The following is an 18,692-nucleotide window of genomic DNA, read 5'->3' on the forward strand; positions in this document are numbered from 1 at the left end:
AAAAAAAAAGAAAAACATGAGATCAGCGCGCTGCTTTCTGTTTCATGCTCCGAGGGCATAAATAGCACAAGCAGTGAGATTCCAGAGGATTTGGATGGTTTTGAACATCAAGATGTCAGGTGGCAAGTGTCCTGTAGTGCGTGCAGATGGCTTAAAGTGGGGCATGTAAGCGAGGAGAGGAATTCACATCCCCCTGGAGTAGGGGGAGATGAAGCTATTAAGGAGTGACGATTGAAATGTTCATCTTGGAGCACAGCTGCGGGAAACATGGCCAGCGAGATAAAATAAAGGTAGGCGATGGAAGAGGGAGTGTTTTATCAGCTTCCATCCTTGCACGATGCCAACCTGTGAGAGACGAGGAAGGGAGTCTGGAGGCAACCCAGCTTTGTTAATGCTCAGCCTCAAGAAGCTTAATTGCCAGGAAGGCTTTCGCAGTTGGGATCTCTGTAAAGGAGACAGAGCTTAAAACAGAGCTGTTAAAATTACTGGTGGAATTTATAACTCTACCCTCAGGCCATTTGGCCTTGGGATGTGTGACAGCATCTGGTGGAGCCTCACCTATTCATAGCGCTTGACGTTGAGAAGAATCGGAGAGCCTAGATGACTGCCCTCTAAGCTCCCATCCTCCACTCCTCAAACCTCCCCTCAGTTACTGTGGTCTCCAGCTGCATTTCCTGCCTCTGTCCACTTATTCAAGCACTTGATAATAATGAAAATTATAGCATCCCTCTTTGTATCTGTATATAGCTCACAGCTTACAAACTCTGACAATTTTTATTTCATTTGATAGAACGACATGTAGACGGAGGCAGAGTACATGTTATCATCTCCCCATTTTACAGCAGAACAAACAGGCTCAGAGAGTACATAGGTATTTTCTCAGAGTCTCATAACAGGTAAGTAGTGCTAGATGTCCAACTCAAGTCATTTGACCATAAAGACCACTGCATTATGAGTGGTCTTTATAAGACAGTGTGTCTACACAGTTGATTGTAAGTCGCTGATTGGTCTACCACCTTATAGGTGGATCTTATGTTTTTGGATGAGGACTACTTCCTGAGAGAAGAAATGCTCCCCCACCCCCAGCAGCCAGGTTTGCAGGATGTAGGGGCCCAACCCATCTTTCCTAGATAGAAGGAGATGGTGGTAATGATGGCGGCCATCCCAATGTCATGAATAAGACTCAACCTGCAGGGCCCTGCCCCAGCCCTAATCCAGTTTGGGGTGGCCAGAATCTTAGTCCCCAACACCTAGAAAGTTTTGGCATAGTAGTCATTTGTCGTTTGGGCACTCAGCATCCATTTCTCCTTCATTTGCCAACAGCGTGTAGAGAGTTAGATGTCTCCCCTGCACTGTGTGCCATCTTGAGGCTCTTCTCTTTCCTGGCCTAAGGTACACAAGTAGTCCTAGTACAACCAATCAGGCTCTCTCCTGGGACTTCGACAATTGCTCCAAGTGAGACAGAAATTGTGGGAGCAAATTTGTTCCAGGGACAGAGCCCCAAGGCAGCTATTAATTAATTAGTTTCTCCTGCCCAGACCCCAGTACGCTCTGGTTCCTGTCCTTTTAGAAGCCCTGTTCTTGGACTCACCACTGGATTCTGAAAGCCACCTGGTGCGCCTCTAATAAAATCCTTTCCCGTCTAAGCTAGATGTCAGTTTCTGTCGCTTGCAACTAGAGACAAACACCATCTCCCTTCTCTTCCCTATGTCCTCCTTCTCCTCTGTCTCCCTCTTCGGGGAAGAAGAATAGCATAAAGGGAAGAGCCGTAGCATCAAAGTAAAAATCTGAGTTTGCATCTAATCTATGCCAAGGCCTCAACTTAACATCAAATTCACAGTGATTTACATGCACACAGGGTACTTTTAGTGGTGCTTTTATCAATAGATCATGAGACAACATCGGGTCAATTAAAAATAGCTTCTAAGATAAGTAAGAATAAGGAAGGAATTCATAAAGCTGAGGGTAAAGCTGTTTATCCTGGGGGAAGACACGGAACCGGAGCAGGATCCACAGTCCTCCCTCCATCTGTAAGGGGGGCTTTGTACCAGATAGTGTGGGAAAAAAAGAGGACGGGCCCAGAAATGTTTTCTACAAAGAAGAGTAAACATTCTGGGGACCCTGGGCACCAAGTGAGACAACCATCCCTTTTCACTTAGGATAAAGAGGGCACTGAGTCGGTGAGCGCGCTGAGGGCGAAGCTGGAAATTCCCGCGACATCATCCTGGCCCTGACTCAGAAGGTGTGACAACCCTCTCCTGTTATGCTCATCTCCCACTTCACACTGCATGTGCAAAGAGGGGTCATGGGGCTGTGCAGGGCCTCCCTGCGTTACCCAGAGGGATGTGTGTGCCCCCCCCCTCCCCAGGGGGCTGTAATTAGGCTTCAGGAAGTCAACAAGGGCTAAAACATCATGGGTTGACTCAGGCTTTTGAAATGTGGAGGCAAAGCCCAAGGCTGCTTTGCCTCAGCTCCGCCCGTTTTGGTTGCTTGGAGCAGTTCCTGCTCTGTGCTCAGCACTCCGAGTCCCCTTCCGTCAAACCTGAAAGCAGCATTTTTGGGGTGTTTTAAAAAAATTTTTTGGTCTTAGATGATAATTAAGCCTTGACTTGGCTCCACGCAGCTTCCGCCAGACCTGGAGGCAGGAGCCTCTCCTGCGGGAACGGCAGAAGTTCCAGTGGGGTGCCCTGACCGGCCCCACCTTTGTTTGGAGCCAGAATTCAGCTCAGATCCCTCATCCACCAGGTGGTTTGAGTGCCTGTTCAGATGCCTGTGCCCACATGAGCTCTACAGGGTGGGCCGCATCCATAGTCCTCCTGGGATTTTCTATCAGATGAGAGCTGTCTGAACTAGGCCCTCTGCGTGGCCTATCTAGAGTTGAGTTTATAGCCCGGAACTTTCAAATTGTTAAAAACCTGTGTCTGAAGGTTTTGGTGACCAGTGGTTCCTCAGAGAGCCAAGCCTGACATCGGACAGGGCAGGAAAGAAGAGGTCTCCTTCAGGTCCCCTCACTGCAGGGGTGTCAGCTCTGGGACACTGGTGCCAAAGGACACCTTGCTTCCCTTCTCCCTCTTTTTTCTCGTCACCTCCAGTAATGAGTGTTGGAGAATCCTGGGCACCCATGGATACCATTGCTGCTGGCTGATGTCTGCCAAGAGAGAGGCTGTGCCTTCTTAGGTGAGGAACTGGATCTACTTGGTAGCTTCATTCACGTGTTTGATTGAGATGGACTTCTGTGTGGTCTTGTGGCATCTTTTCACTGTGATTAATTTGTATTTCTCTCGGGGGTCAGGTTCCACCCAGCTCCCCAACTGCACAGGTTTGAATCTCTGCTCTGACATTTGCTAACTGCATGGGCAAGTGACTCAATATCTCTGAGTGATGCTTCCTCAGCCCTAAATGGAGATACTAGTGCTTAGAGAATTGTGGTGCTTAAATAAGATAAAGGGTAAAGCATATGGCACAGTCCCTGGCATATAGTAGGTGTCTAATAAATGTTAGTTTCCTTCCTGTGGTTGATTGATGGTAGTAACAGCCACCATCTCTTCCCTGGGATCAAAACAGGTCAGTATGAAAGAACATCCTGATGGATTAGTGATGTCTGCATGAGCACAGGAATGGTAGCATTCTGATGACAATTTACCACCTTCAGCCAAGAAAATATTTAAAGTCCCTTTGATCTTTAATGGTACATGACTAATGGCATTTGTTTCAAGACACAGCCATGCCACCCAGAGTCTATGTTACTTAGGGTGGTCATGGGAGAAGGAAGATGGGTATTAGACTTTTCTTGTCTGGATTTTTCACCCAGAAACCTGAAAATGGTTAGTCTGGTCTAGAATCCTCCCCAATGCAAACATGCTGGCCACTATGGGCAAACAAACAAACAACAAGAAACCTTAGAAAACAACAGATGGAAAGAAAAGCAAAGGAAGGATTAACATAAAATTCAGAGTTTCTTTTGGGAAAAGGAAAAGAATTCCACTGGAGTGAGTAATATTCTTGGTAATATTCTAATTTTTAAGCGGGCTGGTAAGTACTTGGGTGTATAGTATGTGAATATTTTTAGGATATTCACAGAGTTGAGCAACCATCACCATGAGCAATTTTAGAGTATTTTCATCATCCCCAAAAGAAACCCCATAACCGTTTCTCCCCATTTCTCCCTAAGCCCCCCAGTCCTAGACAACAAGTAATCCACTTTCTCTCTGTAGGGAGTTACCTATTCTGGACATTTCATATAAGTGCAATCATACAATGTGGTCTTTCACGGTTGGCTTCTTTCACTTAGCATAACGTTTTCAAAGGTCATCCTTTTGGTAGCATATATCAGTAATTCATTCCTTTTTAGTGTGGAATAATATTCCATTATGTGGAGAGACCACATTTTATTTATCCATTTATCAATTGATAGACATTTGGGTTGTTTCCACTTTCTGGCTGTTATGAATAATACTGCTATGAATATTCATGTACAAGTTTTTGTGTCAACCTGTGTTTTTACTTCTCTTGGGTATGTACATAGGAATGGAATTGCTCAGTTATATGGTAACTCTATGTTTAACATTTTGAGAAACTGCCAGACTGTTTCTCAAAGTAACTGCACTGTTTTATATTCCCAATGTATACAGCAATGTTTAAGGGGTTGAATTTCTTCACATCCATGCCAACACTTGTTATTGTCTACCTTTTTTATTATAGCCATCCTAATGGGTGTAAAGTGGTATTTCATTGTGATTTTGATTTGCATTTCCTTCATGGCCAGTGATGTTGAGCATCTTTTCATGTGCTTATTGGCCATGTGTATATCTCCTTTGGAGAAATGTCTATTCAGACCCTTGTCCATTTATTTGTCTTTTTATTATTGAGTTATAAGTGTTCTTTATATATTCTAAATATAAGATCCTTATCAAATATAATTTGCAAAAGTTTTCTCCCATTTTATGGGTTTTATTTTCACTTTCTTGATCAAAACTTTGGTCTTGAAGCACAAAAAATTTTAATTTTGATGGTGTCCAGTTTATCTATTTTTTCTTTTGTTCTTTTGTGCTTTTGGTGTCATATCTAAGAAACCATTGCCTAATCCGAGGTCATAAAGATTTCCCTAGGTTTCTTCTAAGAGTTTTATATAGTTCTAGCTCTTACATTCAGGTCTTTGACCCATTTTGAGTAAACTGTTTGCATATGGTGTGAGATAAGGATCCAACCTCAATCACTTGCATACAGATACAATGCATTTTATGACCTAATCTCAGAAGTGACTTTCCATTGTTTCTGCCGTAGTCTGTTGACCACACAGGCCAATCCTATGCAATATGGAGACACTACACATCCCCCTCTAGTCATGAAGACCAGGAGTCCATGGGCATCAACTTGGCAGCTGGTTACCATACCACAGACTTTCAATATTCATAAATCAGAGAAATACCTTGATATTACCCTTACTGAATAACAAAAACGAGATTACAAAATGTTCCCTCAGCTATAAATGATAGCTGACCTCTTCCTCTATTATTGACTTCCTTTCTTATGTGTCCTGGTAATAATAACATTTATCATTTCTTGGGCAACTACTTGGTTCTTGGCATAGCCAGTTTTCCTAACCATTATTTCTAGTCCCCACCTATTACTGGGTATTAGAAACAAGGGATTTTTATACCAATTTATTGATAAAGGAAACAAAGGAGATGTTAAATGACATGTCCAAGGGCACCCAGCCAGGAAGTGGTAGTCTAGTTCTAAAACCTTGGCTTACGAGACTTCAGAGTCCTTCCTTACCCCCTCCCCAGCCGCTGTCCAAAAGGCCCCTGGGTGTTCACATCAGGGCTGGGTCCTGCCTACTTCTCTGCTCTCTCCATGCCATATAAACCTGCTCATTCTTAAAATCAGCGTCCTCAAAACACCCAGACATGGACGCTGAGGAGCCCTCAGCGTTAGTTTGCATTAGATCAAGCTGCAGGATGTGGGGAGTGGGTGCCATGGTGACGCTGGATGCCAGGCCCCGTGGGGTCTGCTCAGTTCAGCTGCCATTCTTGTTGCCACAGTAGAGCTCTAAGGCATTGGTGCCAAAATGCAAACATAGTCCAGGTACATTTCTATTTGCATTTTATAGTTTATTTTGAATAGCTGAACTGCTTAATAGTCATACAAAGTGTATTATTTTCCTTTAAAAGCACACTTTAAAATGTTTCACAGCATCCAATATGATTTTATTACATCCTGGAATCAAAGTGTTTTCTAAAATTAATGTCTCATTTTATGACTCAAGACTATCAGAAAATAAGCCGAGTTACACATTCAGAAATTACATTACTGGATACTTTTATGTGTAAGAGGCATGCTATGCTTCTCTCTCTCTCTTTCTCTCTCTTTCCTGCATTTCAAGGAGAGTCAGAGACTAGCTGATGGGCATACAGACAACAGGACTATTTCTGGTCCCAAAAGAGATTGGAAACCATTTTCAAACATTAAGTTCCTGGTACCTTTTTAGTAGGATGAGATATTGCAATCTGGGGCTTTTTCACTGTTTAAGCATTTGCTAGTAAAAAAACAGCTGCTGATTTTCTCGTTTAAAACACACACAGCAAACCACACAGATGGGGGGTTCTCCGCTCCATCCCACCTCCTAACCCCTGGGGATTTTATGTTTCTGGGGAGGGGCGGCACATTGGAGATAGAATTCACCTAGCAAAGCTTCAGAAAAAAGCAAACATAGCCATAAAAGTGGCTCATTTCTTTTGCTGTATTTAGTTGCTTCATGCACCTCAGATGGCTCTTAAGTCCCTCCAGGTCACAAAAACAAGCTTGTCGCTTCAGAGGGTTGCCTGCAGCTCCAGTGGGCCTTCTGAAATGCAGACACGAAGGCAGCCCTTGTTTACAAGAGATCACCTGCAAGGCTGGAAGGCAGCAGCTTGCTGAGATCACTGCAGGAGCTTCCCAACTGGCCGGCCTGCCTCCAAGTCTCCCTAACTCTGCCCAGACTCCACTCTACAGAGAGCCTTTTCTGAAATGCCCAGCATTTCTCTTCCTGCATAAAATCATGCTGATGGCAGGAAGGGAGACGACCAGGCATTATGACCCTCCTGAAGTAGTCTCGGGGGGAAAAAAAAAACAAACCTGAATCTGATGACATCTCTAGCTCTAACTCCCAATTTACAGGAGACACAGATAGAGGCACATGTTAAATGACACCCTGGGCACACCTGCAAAATCCAGACTGTGAAAAGCTCTGCAGGACAAATGACTAGGTTTCTTCAAAAGAAAATTGCAAGAGGAAGAAAAAAAAAGAGAGAGAGAGATGAAAGGGGAGCCTATGAATTAAAAGAGACTTTAAAGACCAATTTACAAGCTTTATATGGATCCTGAATCAAATAAGCAAACTGATAATAAAAATAAGGGAATGTAAACACTTACTGGATAGTTGACGATATTAAGGAAATATTGTTAAACATTTTAGATGACTTAAGCTTGTGGGTTTTTTTTTTTAAGAATCCTTATCTTTTGGATACATACTGAATGTTTACAATTGAAACAATAGGATGTCTGGAATTCATGTCAAATTAATTTGGGAGTGTGGGAAGAGGTGGAGGAATAGCTGAAAGAAGACTGGCCATGAGTTGGTCATCACTGAAGGTAGGGCATTTTGAGTCCATTATACTGGGTCCATTACTTTTGGTATACTTGGAAAATCTCTATAATAAATAATTTTTTAAAAGTTCTGATGAGTCCCCTATGGTCTAGATCAGCAGTGAAGTATCTCACTGAGTGACTCACCCTGATAAAATGTATAGTCTCCCCTTAAAAAATGCATGTACACTCAGATATTTCCGTAACGTATGGGAGATCAGACGCCTGACGCCCTTCCCTGGCCGTCAGGTTTGAGTATTAACCAGTGCTCTTTGTGGTCGGGTCCCAACTCCCTCTCCAGCTTCTCTCCCCACCTGCCACAGGCTGCCCGCACCTGCTCCTCTGTGCCTCTTCTGTCTGAAGACCTCCTAAGGGAGCCCACTTCAAGTCTCCCTCTTCTCTGTAGTTCTCTCTAACCAGCAGCTGTACACCGCCCACTAGTCCCTGTGGAAAGAATTCTCCCCCAGCCCTGCCCTCCAGGGGCTACTCATTCCCCAGACCCGCCCCACCCGGTACTGGAAGCCTGGGCTTGCAGGTTGGTTTCTGTTACACTGGGAGCTCCCCCGGGGTCAATTCACCATTAGCTTTTCTGTGCTGAGCCTAGAGCTTTGCACACAGCCAATAAATGTTGGTTAAAATGAATTCAATGGAAAATGTAAAGCCCCGGGGTCACGGGAGTGCTAATGGGATCTCACAGCTCAAATACTACATATCACAGCAGGGAAATAAAACGCTGAGCTCACTTCGAGCAGGTCTTGGTCACGGTTGTCAGGTGTGAAGTCTGTACCCCAGGGGGGCAGGGGCGGATGTGGGCAGCTCAGCCACTGGCCAGCAGGGACTCAGCCCACAGGGCCTCTGCCCTTGATCTCAGCTAAAACGTTGAGGGCGCCAAAGACTGGGGGCCAATACGAACCCCACATCCGGTGCTTCATCCTCTCCCCCGAGCCTGGGGAGAATGTGTCTGTGAGTGAGGAGGGGTCTTCTCGGGCCAGGGGCAGTCACGCCGCTTCTGAAGATGTGTGCTGGCCTGCAAACCTGGTGACCACACACCCACCCCTGCACACCCCCTCCTGCAGCCCTCACCCCTCACCCCTCCTGTACTCCTGAGCTGCAGATATATTGATGAGTTCAGCCTCATTCGCCCCTCAGTGTGAATTAGTGCAATCTACTAGGCCGAGGTGAAATGGAGGACTTTTTCACATTCAGGAGACAGCCTGAGACCCAAGGCTTCTGGGACTACAAAAGCGGACGTTAGAGAAGAGTTCAGAGGGATGGGGAAGGTTTAATCCAGGGCAGATGGAGTGGCTGAAACTAGGAAAGAAGCCACCAGCCCCCAGAGGAGCGAATACAGGGCAGAGGTGGATCCCAGAGGCTAAGACCCTCACCCGCCCACCGCGACATTTGCCTGGAACTTGGTATTTCTTTTATTAAACAGTTTGCCTTTCCTGATTTTTAAAAGGCACCCCTGGGCTTGAAAACGATGGGAGTGGGACAAAGGAGAATACGGTGACTTCTCTGAGCTTGCCTCAATGGCTAAGTGACAATGTTGGATGCAGTCTGGGCAGCTGCAAACTAAGATTCTATTTGCCTTGGTTTCCCTGAATGCCCTGGAAAGGAACCGCTTTCTTGAGCACAGTACTGCGGTGTAGCCCTGGGCACTGCACCTGTTATCTTAGGTCATCTACTTGATCATCCTCTGGGGGACGTAATGTCATTCCTGTCTTATAGCTGAGAAAACTGAATCTCAGCAAGTAAACTGAGTAGTTAAGTCCCTTTCCAAGGAGACAAGTTTAGCAGGTAGGGGCCCCAGGATCAGAAGCCAGGTCTGACTTGCTTAGAAGCCCAGGTCCTGTCACACCATTCTTTTCCATGTGTGGTCCTTGCGATGCGACTCCAGGCTTCTTCAGGGAATTTTCTATGCCTCAAGAATCACTCCCTCAGCTCTCACCATTAATAGTAATGTGGCTCAAACATCAGCTGGCATTAAATACAAATTATTGCAAATGTTACATGGTATGGACCGGGAGCTGGCCTTCCAGGCTGTAAGGGGAGCTGGTAGGGAAGCTGACCCCAGGAGCTGAGTGGGGTCACGCCTACCACTGCGGGCTTGGTCAGGACTTGCTCTCTCCATCGCTCTTCCTCTCTGAACAATGAGGTGAGAATTGCGAGGAGAAAGTTCTTTGATATCTGTTCCAGAAATGGTCCTTCCCCTCCAGGGCAAGGTTTCTGATCCTAAAATCCCCCACTTCCCCTTCTGTCAGTAACATCTTAGAGGGGACCCCCAAATCGTGTTCCAGGCTTAGTCACGCCCACACTCTCCAACAGATCTGGAAATTGCTCTTATTAACCTCTCATTATCTCATCAGCCATGTGGTTTCGACTTGCCCCGTTTTGTCCTTCAAAGCTGTGCACTGCCCCTCCCTCCTTCCCAGGGCGGAAGAAGGATGTAATGAAGGATGTATGTGCAGGGAGGGTTGGGGTTGTTTCCTCCCCTCCCTTTCTTGTCTGCAGAACTTTAATTCTCGTTATTCATTTTCACATTTCTTCTTTAATCATAGATCTCTGTAGCCTGATGCACATACTTACCATTTTTCTTCTTTGCTCTTTGAAGGCTTTCGTGGTCACTTCCTGAGTCTCCTGAACCTGTTCCGTCCAGAGCTCTTCCTGTGTGTATTTTCAGTTATTTCCTTTGTTGTGATTTTAACTCCTATACAGCAACTCCAACATCTGGAGCAGAACCAACCGTCCTAGCCTCTTCACCCCTTCCTTCTCCCAGGAAAATGGCCCCAAACTCTAAAACCTCTGCTTCTTCATGTGTCATAATAGCAATGCCACCTGCCATTGGAGAGGTGTGTTACAATTTTCAAAGCCTGTTTGCTGTCCCAGGTAATCTTCCTAGTAACCCCATGCCTGTTTCACAGAAGGGGAAACTGAGGTTCAGAGACTATGGGAGGTTGCACTGCTGTGGGAAGAGGCTACCCTCCAGGGTCAGGCCTTCAGGACCTGGGGAGAGCCCTGCTCACACAGCGAGATATTCCTCCCTGACACAGGATTCTCCCAGTACAACCTTTCTTTTTGTCTTGGAGCTTGCCTGAGAAGTCAGAGCACATGAGGTGTGTGTCTTGTTGCAGGTAGGGCAGGACTGGAGGAACTTCCTGTGGGAGTGACACACCAGGGAAGTAGCCCAGGAACGTGGCTCCAAGACAGTCTCCAGCAGAGCCAGGATGAAGGCTGAAGTTGTGTGTCTGAGAGATAGTAATGTATCTTAAACCGAGGGCCATGGTGATGGGCAAAGGAGAAGAGGCAGCAGGGTCAGCAAACAGAGTTTTGAAGTTACAAAGTAAGGCAGTTAAGGAAATTAAATCTCCAAACAATAAGCACCCTATTCACAGCTTTTCCTACCCCACCTCTTTTTTCCCTTTCTGGTCTGGCATTTGTTTTATCTTGAAATAACTATAGATTCAGAGGAAATTTCGAAGATAGTACAAAGATATATAAAACTTCATTTTGTAGGTCTTCATTTCAAAAGATAGTACAAAACATCACCCAGTTTCCCCCAGTGGTTATGCAACTATAATACAATATCAAAACCAGGAAATTGACACTGGGACAATGTGTGTCTATAGCTCTATGCCATTTCCTCACATTTGTAGATTTATGTAACCACCACCACAATCAAAATACAGAACTACCCCATCACTACAAGGAATATAACTTCCCCTTTTATTAGGTCCTACAGATGTTCCAATTACTATGCTAAGCATGATCTCCTTTGCTTCCTGTAATATCCTACCAGACAGGGACAATAATTATCTCCATTTCTCACATCAGAAGACTGAAGCTCAAGATGGTCCTGTTCCTCACCCAGGGTCTCACAGCAAGCAAGCAGCAGAGAGAGAGGACTCGCTTGAGTGGGGTCTCTGTGTCCCCATCACATACCCAACCATGTGGTATCACCTCCGGGCATGGGTCAGGAGGCCCCTTTAGTCTACGTCAGTTGGGTGTCAAGCTGAGCTGGACACTTTGAACCCAGGGACGAAGGAGAACATCATCCTTGCACCTGCCTTGTCTGATTCCATCACCAGAAATTGACGCCCTTCTGGTTCACGTTAACAAACCTTTAGTGAGGAAAGTGGTTTGTGGCAGATAATGGAAGAACTACACAATTTAAGGAGAAGTCTGGAACATCAACTCTAAACAAGAGAGCGAATTTGTAAGGGAACAAAATTGAGCAAGAAGAATGCTTTCTCCAGGACAGCAAGGAAGGGCAAGCATTAGAAGAGATGTGAGCCAGAGGCTATCACAGAAGAAGGTCGAGTCATGTAGCATCGGGGTTGGGAGGGCATTGCCAAAAGTCTCTGGGGGAGGGATGGGAGAGCTGGAGCCCCTGCAGTGCATGCTCAGGCAGGGCCATCGATACACAAGGTCCTGCAAATCTCAGTGTTTTTCCTACCGCCACAGCAGTGATGCTGGTCGGAGCAGACTCTTGGAGTACTTGCCCCAATATCTGCCTCAGTGACTCTATTCTGTAAAGGAAGAACTTTCCACCTGCAGCATCATTTGTCTTGGAGGTATCAAAACTGGATGCCATGTTTCACCCCTGCTGGGTCTAACCAGACAAAACTGATACTGAACATAAAGGAAGACTCTCCTGAGCAGTGAAAAGTGGGATTTGTTTTAACTCATCATATACAGACCTATGGATTCATCATATATTTCATAGTATGCATGCATGGATTCATAATATGGATATGGATTCACACATATGAACTTATGGATTTATTCCACCCTACCCAAGCTATAAGCTTCAGTCCTTAATTAGCATAATCACAAAGAAACTCCCTTTTCTAGAACATGAAATCCCCAGGCTATTATTAGACATCCTAGACCCATTTGGTGAACTTCCTCCCTTGTGTGAGTTCCCTCACAAGGAAAGCGGTTTTTCTCTCATTTAGTTGATCACTGTCGTGGTCTTTGTTTCCCCTTTAATAACTTCTTTCTCTCTCCCTCCAGGAAATCAGTTCAAAATGTAAGTGAGATGATGATGTTTAGTATAGAGAAATCTCAGATATGTTTTCTCTCTTTTTCTTCCCAGCCTGAATTCTTTACTTTCGAAACAAATGAGTTGTAACATGTCACACCTGATTATGACAATGCAGTTTGAGAACCAACCAACCAACCCCCATCACTTTTCCTGCAGGATACGTCATATTTTTTAAAGTCAACTGCAAGGACATCAGAGACTCTAGCAAACTGACTGTGGTCAGAATCTCCGTACAGTTAGTGTGGCTGCTGGCAGAATGGTACTAATTTTGATATTCCTTAAGGCAGTTTCCACTTGGCAAACAAGATGACTGCTCTTTGGTGAGATGAAGCTTTTGGAAGTGGCTTGATGTGGCCATTCACACAGCCATTACTTACGCGTAACTTCTTTCCCTTCTCTTTTTATGGCTGCAACATTTTATAGTTACATGTTAATCACATTTTCTACTTCCTTCTCCGCTAAGCTCAGCCAAGGCAGTGATCTGTTTAAGAGCTTCCTCCCAGCACGAAGCAAGGATGCCTGAATTCTTGGTTGACAGCAGCTTGTAGACTTGGAAGCTTTCCCTCTGTTATCCTGGAGAATGTGGGCTTGTTTGAGTTCAGGATGCGGGAAGTGTCTGTGTTGGCCAGACCTGCTGGGTCCCCGGGGAGCCATACTTCAACAGCAAGAAAAATGTATGGCTCTTGCTCTTACTTGGGAGTCCAGATGTGCACACTCTGACGAGACGGCACGCTGAGAAGTGTTCAGGGCAAGCACTCAGGGCAGCTGCTCCTCAGAAGCGAGACCTGTAATTCGGCACCAAGTACCCTCTCCTGCCGTTTGTCTGGAATTGACATTGCTGTCCAGGGTGTTTTGAGATAAACTATAAATCTCTCCCTGCCTCTGATTTGATCTAACAAGCTGCCAGTGCTCATGGGCTGAGTGGGTAGGTTGGGTCCTCAGTGGGGGACCTCCAGGTGTCCTTCAGGGGGTGGCCTCATGGAATGAATTATAGCCCTGGGGCCATGATCGTTACTTGGAAATTGTGCACATGGAATTATGACCTATGTCTGCAGGGCTCAGGAGGGCAGGAGAACGTAAATGTTCCGGCAGACTGGTTGATTCACTTAACTGTGATTCCAAAATTCTACAGAGAGGAGCACATGAAGGACTTCTTGGATGTGGATGTTAGGAGAGGCTGGTGTTGGTAGACGATGCACACTCTTCCACCAACCCAAAGAGTAACTGATAAACAAGTGGGAACTTCAAGTTCAATGTCCAGAGGAGGCAGCTTTGATGGGGGCAGGTGGTTTATGTCATGGCTATTGTTTTTTGCTTCCAAGGGATCATACCAAGAGATGCTCATGCCTCAAGACAAGGGTATCTTCCTTTAAATCTAACATTTTCTAAGGTAAAGTTTTACTGTGTCCCACATACCCTACATAAGACTCCTCCCTTAATCCTCGCAGTAGCTCTCTATGACAAATGTTGAGATCCACATTTTACCAACTAGTATGCTGTGGCTCAGAGAGAAAAACCAAGGTACCCAAGGCCCCCCTGGTAGTAAGTGGCAGAACTGAGGTTCAAATCATGCCTTTTTCTTGAAGTTACTTTACCTCTAAGAGGGTGTATTCATCTTCTTGGTCTGCTATAACAATATATCATAATGGCTTAAACAACAGAAATTTATTTTCTCAGAGTTCTAGAAGGTGGGAAGTGCAAGATCAAGGTGCTTGGCTGATTCAGTTTCTGGTGAGGACTCTTCCTGGCTTGCAGACATCTACCTTCTCACAGTGTCCTCACACGGGAGAGAGAGAGAGAGAGAGCACGAGTGATCACTTCAGTGTCTCTTCTCATAAGGACACTAATACTATTTGATCAGGGCTCCACCCTTATGACCTCATTTAACCTTAACCACTCTTTTTAGAGGCCCCATCTCCAAATATAGCCACATATGAATTTAGGGTTAGGGTTTCAACATATGAATTTTGGCAGGACACAAACATGCAAAGCATGAGGGCTACCAAATCCCACTCGGTATGAGTATTTTGAGGTCATACATGAAAAGCCCCTCTTATGAAGTAAATAGCTGTCTTGCATATACTAAAGGAGAACAGGTGGAGAGCTGCCCCTAGGACGGTCTGATGGGAGGGGTGACTAAGGATTGAGGTGACTGGAGCTGAGGGCTAGACTCAGGCCATGTGACCCAGCGAGAGGCATAGATATGGCTGGAGAAGGAGCATGTGAACCACGGGTTGTTCTGAGTTGAGTGTGGGTGGTGTCTGAGGTTCCCCAAGGGGGACCTGGGATTGCGGATGAAAAAGATTTTCAAGGAAGCAAATAGCAGAGGTCCCCATGTCTTCCCCTCCTTTCCCTGCTCCCCTTTCCTTTCTTTCTCTTTCCCTATTATTTTATATTATTTATTTATATTGGACTTTGCCTCCAGAGCCTTACAGGCAGGATTAAATAGGGCCATGGATGCCATCTTATATCTCATCTAGCAACATAGTAACTCATCCACGTACAACATTAGTTCCACAAATACATCCAGCCTCTTCTTGAATACCTCCTCTGACAAGAAACTCATGCCTCCTGGGCCAACCTATTTTCAAATACCTTTAACTAAAACAAACTCCATCTCTCTGCAGGTCCCCATCTACCTTCTGGGGCAACCCAGAAGGAGTCAGCCCTTTAGGAGACATTTAGAACAAATGTTTTCTCTCTATTCAAAATTCACAATTCTCTTACCTGTTCCTCATGCTCAGTGTTTCCATCCATATTTCCATCTCTAAGAGATCTGGTCACTTTCTAAGGTATATTTTCATTTCTACACCAGCAGCAAGCTCTAGTTAGATAAACATGCATTCACAAGAATTAAGCCCATTTTAACTACTCCCTCCATTGCTTCCCTCTGAGCCAGAAAGCTGTCATTCCTCCACTCCAAAACTACTTAATTATCAATGTACCAAAACCACCCAAGGCATAAGACTACAGCTCTGAGTTAAGATGGTCAGAATTCCTGCTCTCATAGAGCTTTGAGTCTAATGGAGGAGACAGATAATAAAGAGGCAAACAGATAAGAATGTCAGGTACAAAATGCCATGAAATAATAGCATTTTCTTGCACAATCAAACTACAGTTCTAAAGTCTAGTGAGCGCTTATTTTAAGCAAGGCACTTTGCTAATTATGGAACAAATAATCTTATATGCAAGCATAGTTTTTTTTATAGGCTTCATAGAACTTTACACTCTTTGATCCTCACAAGAACCTCATAAAGTAAATAGGATGGGCATTGTTTTTGACTATTAAGCCCATTTTGCAGAAGAGGAAACTGAGACTTATTCCAGCAGCAACACAGCCAGTGAGTGTGTGAGAACACACAGCCCTCCAGGAGGGGTGGCAGGAAGCAGGCTCCAGACAGGAAACCAGACAGAATCGAAGGAGACTTGCCCTTGGGCAAGAGAGAGCAAGGTGATGCTGCAGACATGGGGGAGAAGAGGCTCTTTATTTTTTCCTCCTGCCTTGACCAGTGGGCTGCAGACCCTGCAGAAGGTCATCCTTTCCAAAGTAGCCTGGTCAGAGCAGCAGAGAGTCAAAGGGTCTGAGCTGCGGTAATTATCATTACTAAGAAGACAAGAGGTCTGGGGGCTGCTGAGTGAGCTTCTCTGTCACACACTCAATAGTTAGACCCCATTTTTCTATAGTGATCAGGATGTCCTTAAAATGACATGTGGGATCAAAGTAAAATGTAAACTAGGGGAATAAAGAACAAAGCAAACCTTTAAATTAGAAGAGTCGGATGCTGACAAGCTTTGATCAGTTTGATACCATTTGATTCGTTGTTTTTTTTTTTTTGGCTGCGCTGGGTCTTCTTTGCTGCGTTCGGGCTTTCTCTAGCTGCAGCGAGAGGGGGCTACTCTTTGTTGCGGTGTGCGGGCTTCTCATTGCAGTGGCTTCTCTTGTTGTGGAGCATGGGCTCTAGGAGTGCGGGCTTCAGTAGTTGTGGCATGCAGGCTCAGTAGTTGTGGCTCGTGGGCTCTAGAGCGCAGGCTCAGTAGTTGTGGTGCATGGGCTTAGCTGCTCTGCAGCGTGTGGGATCTTCCCAGACCAGGGCTCGAACCTGTATCCCCTGCATTGGCAGGCAGATTCTTAACCACTGTGCCACCAGGGAAGTCCTGATTTGTTTTTTAATTAACCGCTTGTGACTGAATCTCTTGAGCCCATTTCCTAGTCTAGAACAGGATGGGAACGGGCCAGAGAAACTCTAAGATCCTCCATCTCAGAGATACTGGGTTCCTGGGAATAAAACTGCAGGAGAGGGGTGGAGGCAGAAGAATACTTGTAAAGAATTCTGCACGGTCACTAGATGCGTTCAAATCTTGCTAATTCGCCTTTTCTCTGCATCGCATTTCACAGTGTATAGTGTTTTCAAATATATTAGCTCCCTCATTAAATCCTCACACTGACTAGGGGCCGCCTCGTTTCACTGCTGAGGGTGGGGCTCAGTGGATGGGATTAACTGAGTTACCCAAAGGGATGTGCATCACAGAACAGGACACACATGAGCCCAGGGCATCTGACTCGGCCGCCCTCGGGCAATGTCTGGCCCTTGAACCTCTCATACGACCCTCCTTGGCTGTACATGCCTTCATCCACTCCTCGTCTCACACACTCTCAAATTCTTACCTTGACTCCTGCCTACGGCTCATATTCCTGTCCTTGCCCCCCACTCCCATCCTTGGGGTACATTTGTTATTGTTGATCCAGACGATCCTCAGCTCAGAACCCGAGGCTTACCCTGGTTACGTGCATAAAGCAAAAGGGTCTTTCTGCCACATCTCTGAACGGGAAAATCAATTCAACAAATATTTATTGAGCACTTACTCTGTGCAAGGCATGATCTGTATATTAAAAAGAAAAATGGTATGGCCTTGGGGTAGTGGAAAAAATAAAAACATGGTTCAAGCAACTTGTAAAGGTCTGGGACAGTACAGGGAACAAGGGAGGCTCCACAAAGTGCTTGTCCAATCACATTAATATCTCTATTTATTCCAGAATAGGAATAATGACATCTCGGAGGATATGCCATCCCTTTGGAAGGCACTAGGACTTCCGTTCCAGAAGCCATACAAGGAGCTACATCAGGGAGTGGTCTGTACCTGGGGAAGGAGCTGGGGTCCTTCACCTTGTCTTGTGAGCGGCCAGAGACAGCGGGGCACACACGCCAGGAGTGGAGTTACAGCGAAGTGGCTTCTAGGGTTGAAGCGAGATTAGCAGGGAATGTTGTGCTGTTTGCTTCTCCTTAGCTACTTTTCCAGGATCCCTTCTTCTTTCCACTTTTCGTACCCAATTTGGATCCATGTGCATCTTGTGTGTGCTTTTTTTCCTCGCAGAAGTATCATCATCCATAACCTTCTTGGCACATGAAACTAAGAGATGAATTCAAGGCTTCTAGAAATGTATTTGACTGATAGAAACTGGAGGTAGAAAAGAAAGAAAGCCGACTGTGACTAAGGCCCCTGCAGAATATCCCCTTAGCAGTCAGGCTAAAAAAAATCTGCCTTCTGGGGCATCACGTGGAATCACAGAACTACAGGGACCCTGAGGGCGTGTGACACTCAAGTCCCTGACATCACTTCCAGCAGAAGGCACCCAGCGTCAGCCCAAACACCTGTCCTGGCCGTCACCACCCATGCTGGCCAACCAGCGAATCTCTTCGGGCAGCTCTGCTTATGCAAGCTCCCTCTTAAAGCTCACATCCCCTATCACTTCCACTCTGTGATCACAGCTTCTGCCCTGTGAGGCCATAACAAACAAGCATAATTCCTTGAATTTTCAGTGTCTAGGACTCTAATGCAAGATTAAGTGCTCCTAGCACATAGGGACCAAATTAAACATTTGAGATCCTTTCAAAATCATGAAAGAAATACAGCTCACTATAGAAAATTCCAACCACACAGTAAAAACATTCAGGTCTTCCTGCACCCCTTCCCTGGGGACACCCACTATGAAGAGTTTGGTAGGATAGGTATGCTTCCAGAT

General features: G+C 45.4%; 1 long non-coding RNA gene across 1 annotated transcript in view; it reads left to right on the top strand.

Annotated features, from left to right (window-relative positions):
* LOC114484929 (uncharacterized) overlaps positions 1-12,803 on the top strand; it is a 15,509-nt gene extending 2,706 nt beyond the window's left edge. Inside the window, exons 3-6 of the long non-coding RNA XR_003678301.1 lie at positions 791-896; positions 2,160-2,242; positions 3,093-3,177; positions 12,722-12,803. This is a non-coding gene — a long non-coding RNA (uncharacterized lncRNA). The remainder of the gene's footprint in view (positions 1-790; positions 897-2,159; positions 2,243-3,092; positions 3,178-12,721) is intronic.
* The last annotated feature ends 5,889 nt before the right edge of the window (positions 12,804-18,692 follow it).

The sequence above is a fragment of the Physeter macrocephalus genome, unplaced genomic scaffold (assembly GCF_002837175.3).
Source record: "Physeter macrocephalus isolate SW-GA unplaced genomic scaffold, ASM283717v5 random_157, whole genome shotgun sequence".
NCBI classification, from domain to species: Eukaryota; Metazoa; Chordata; class Mammalia; order Artiodactyla; family Physeteridae; genus Physeter; species Physeter macrocephalus.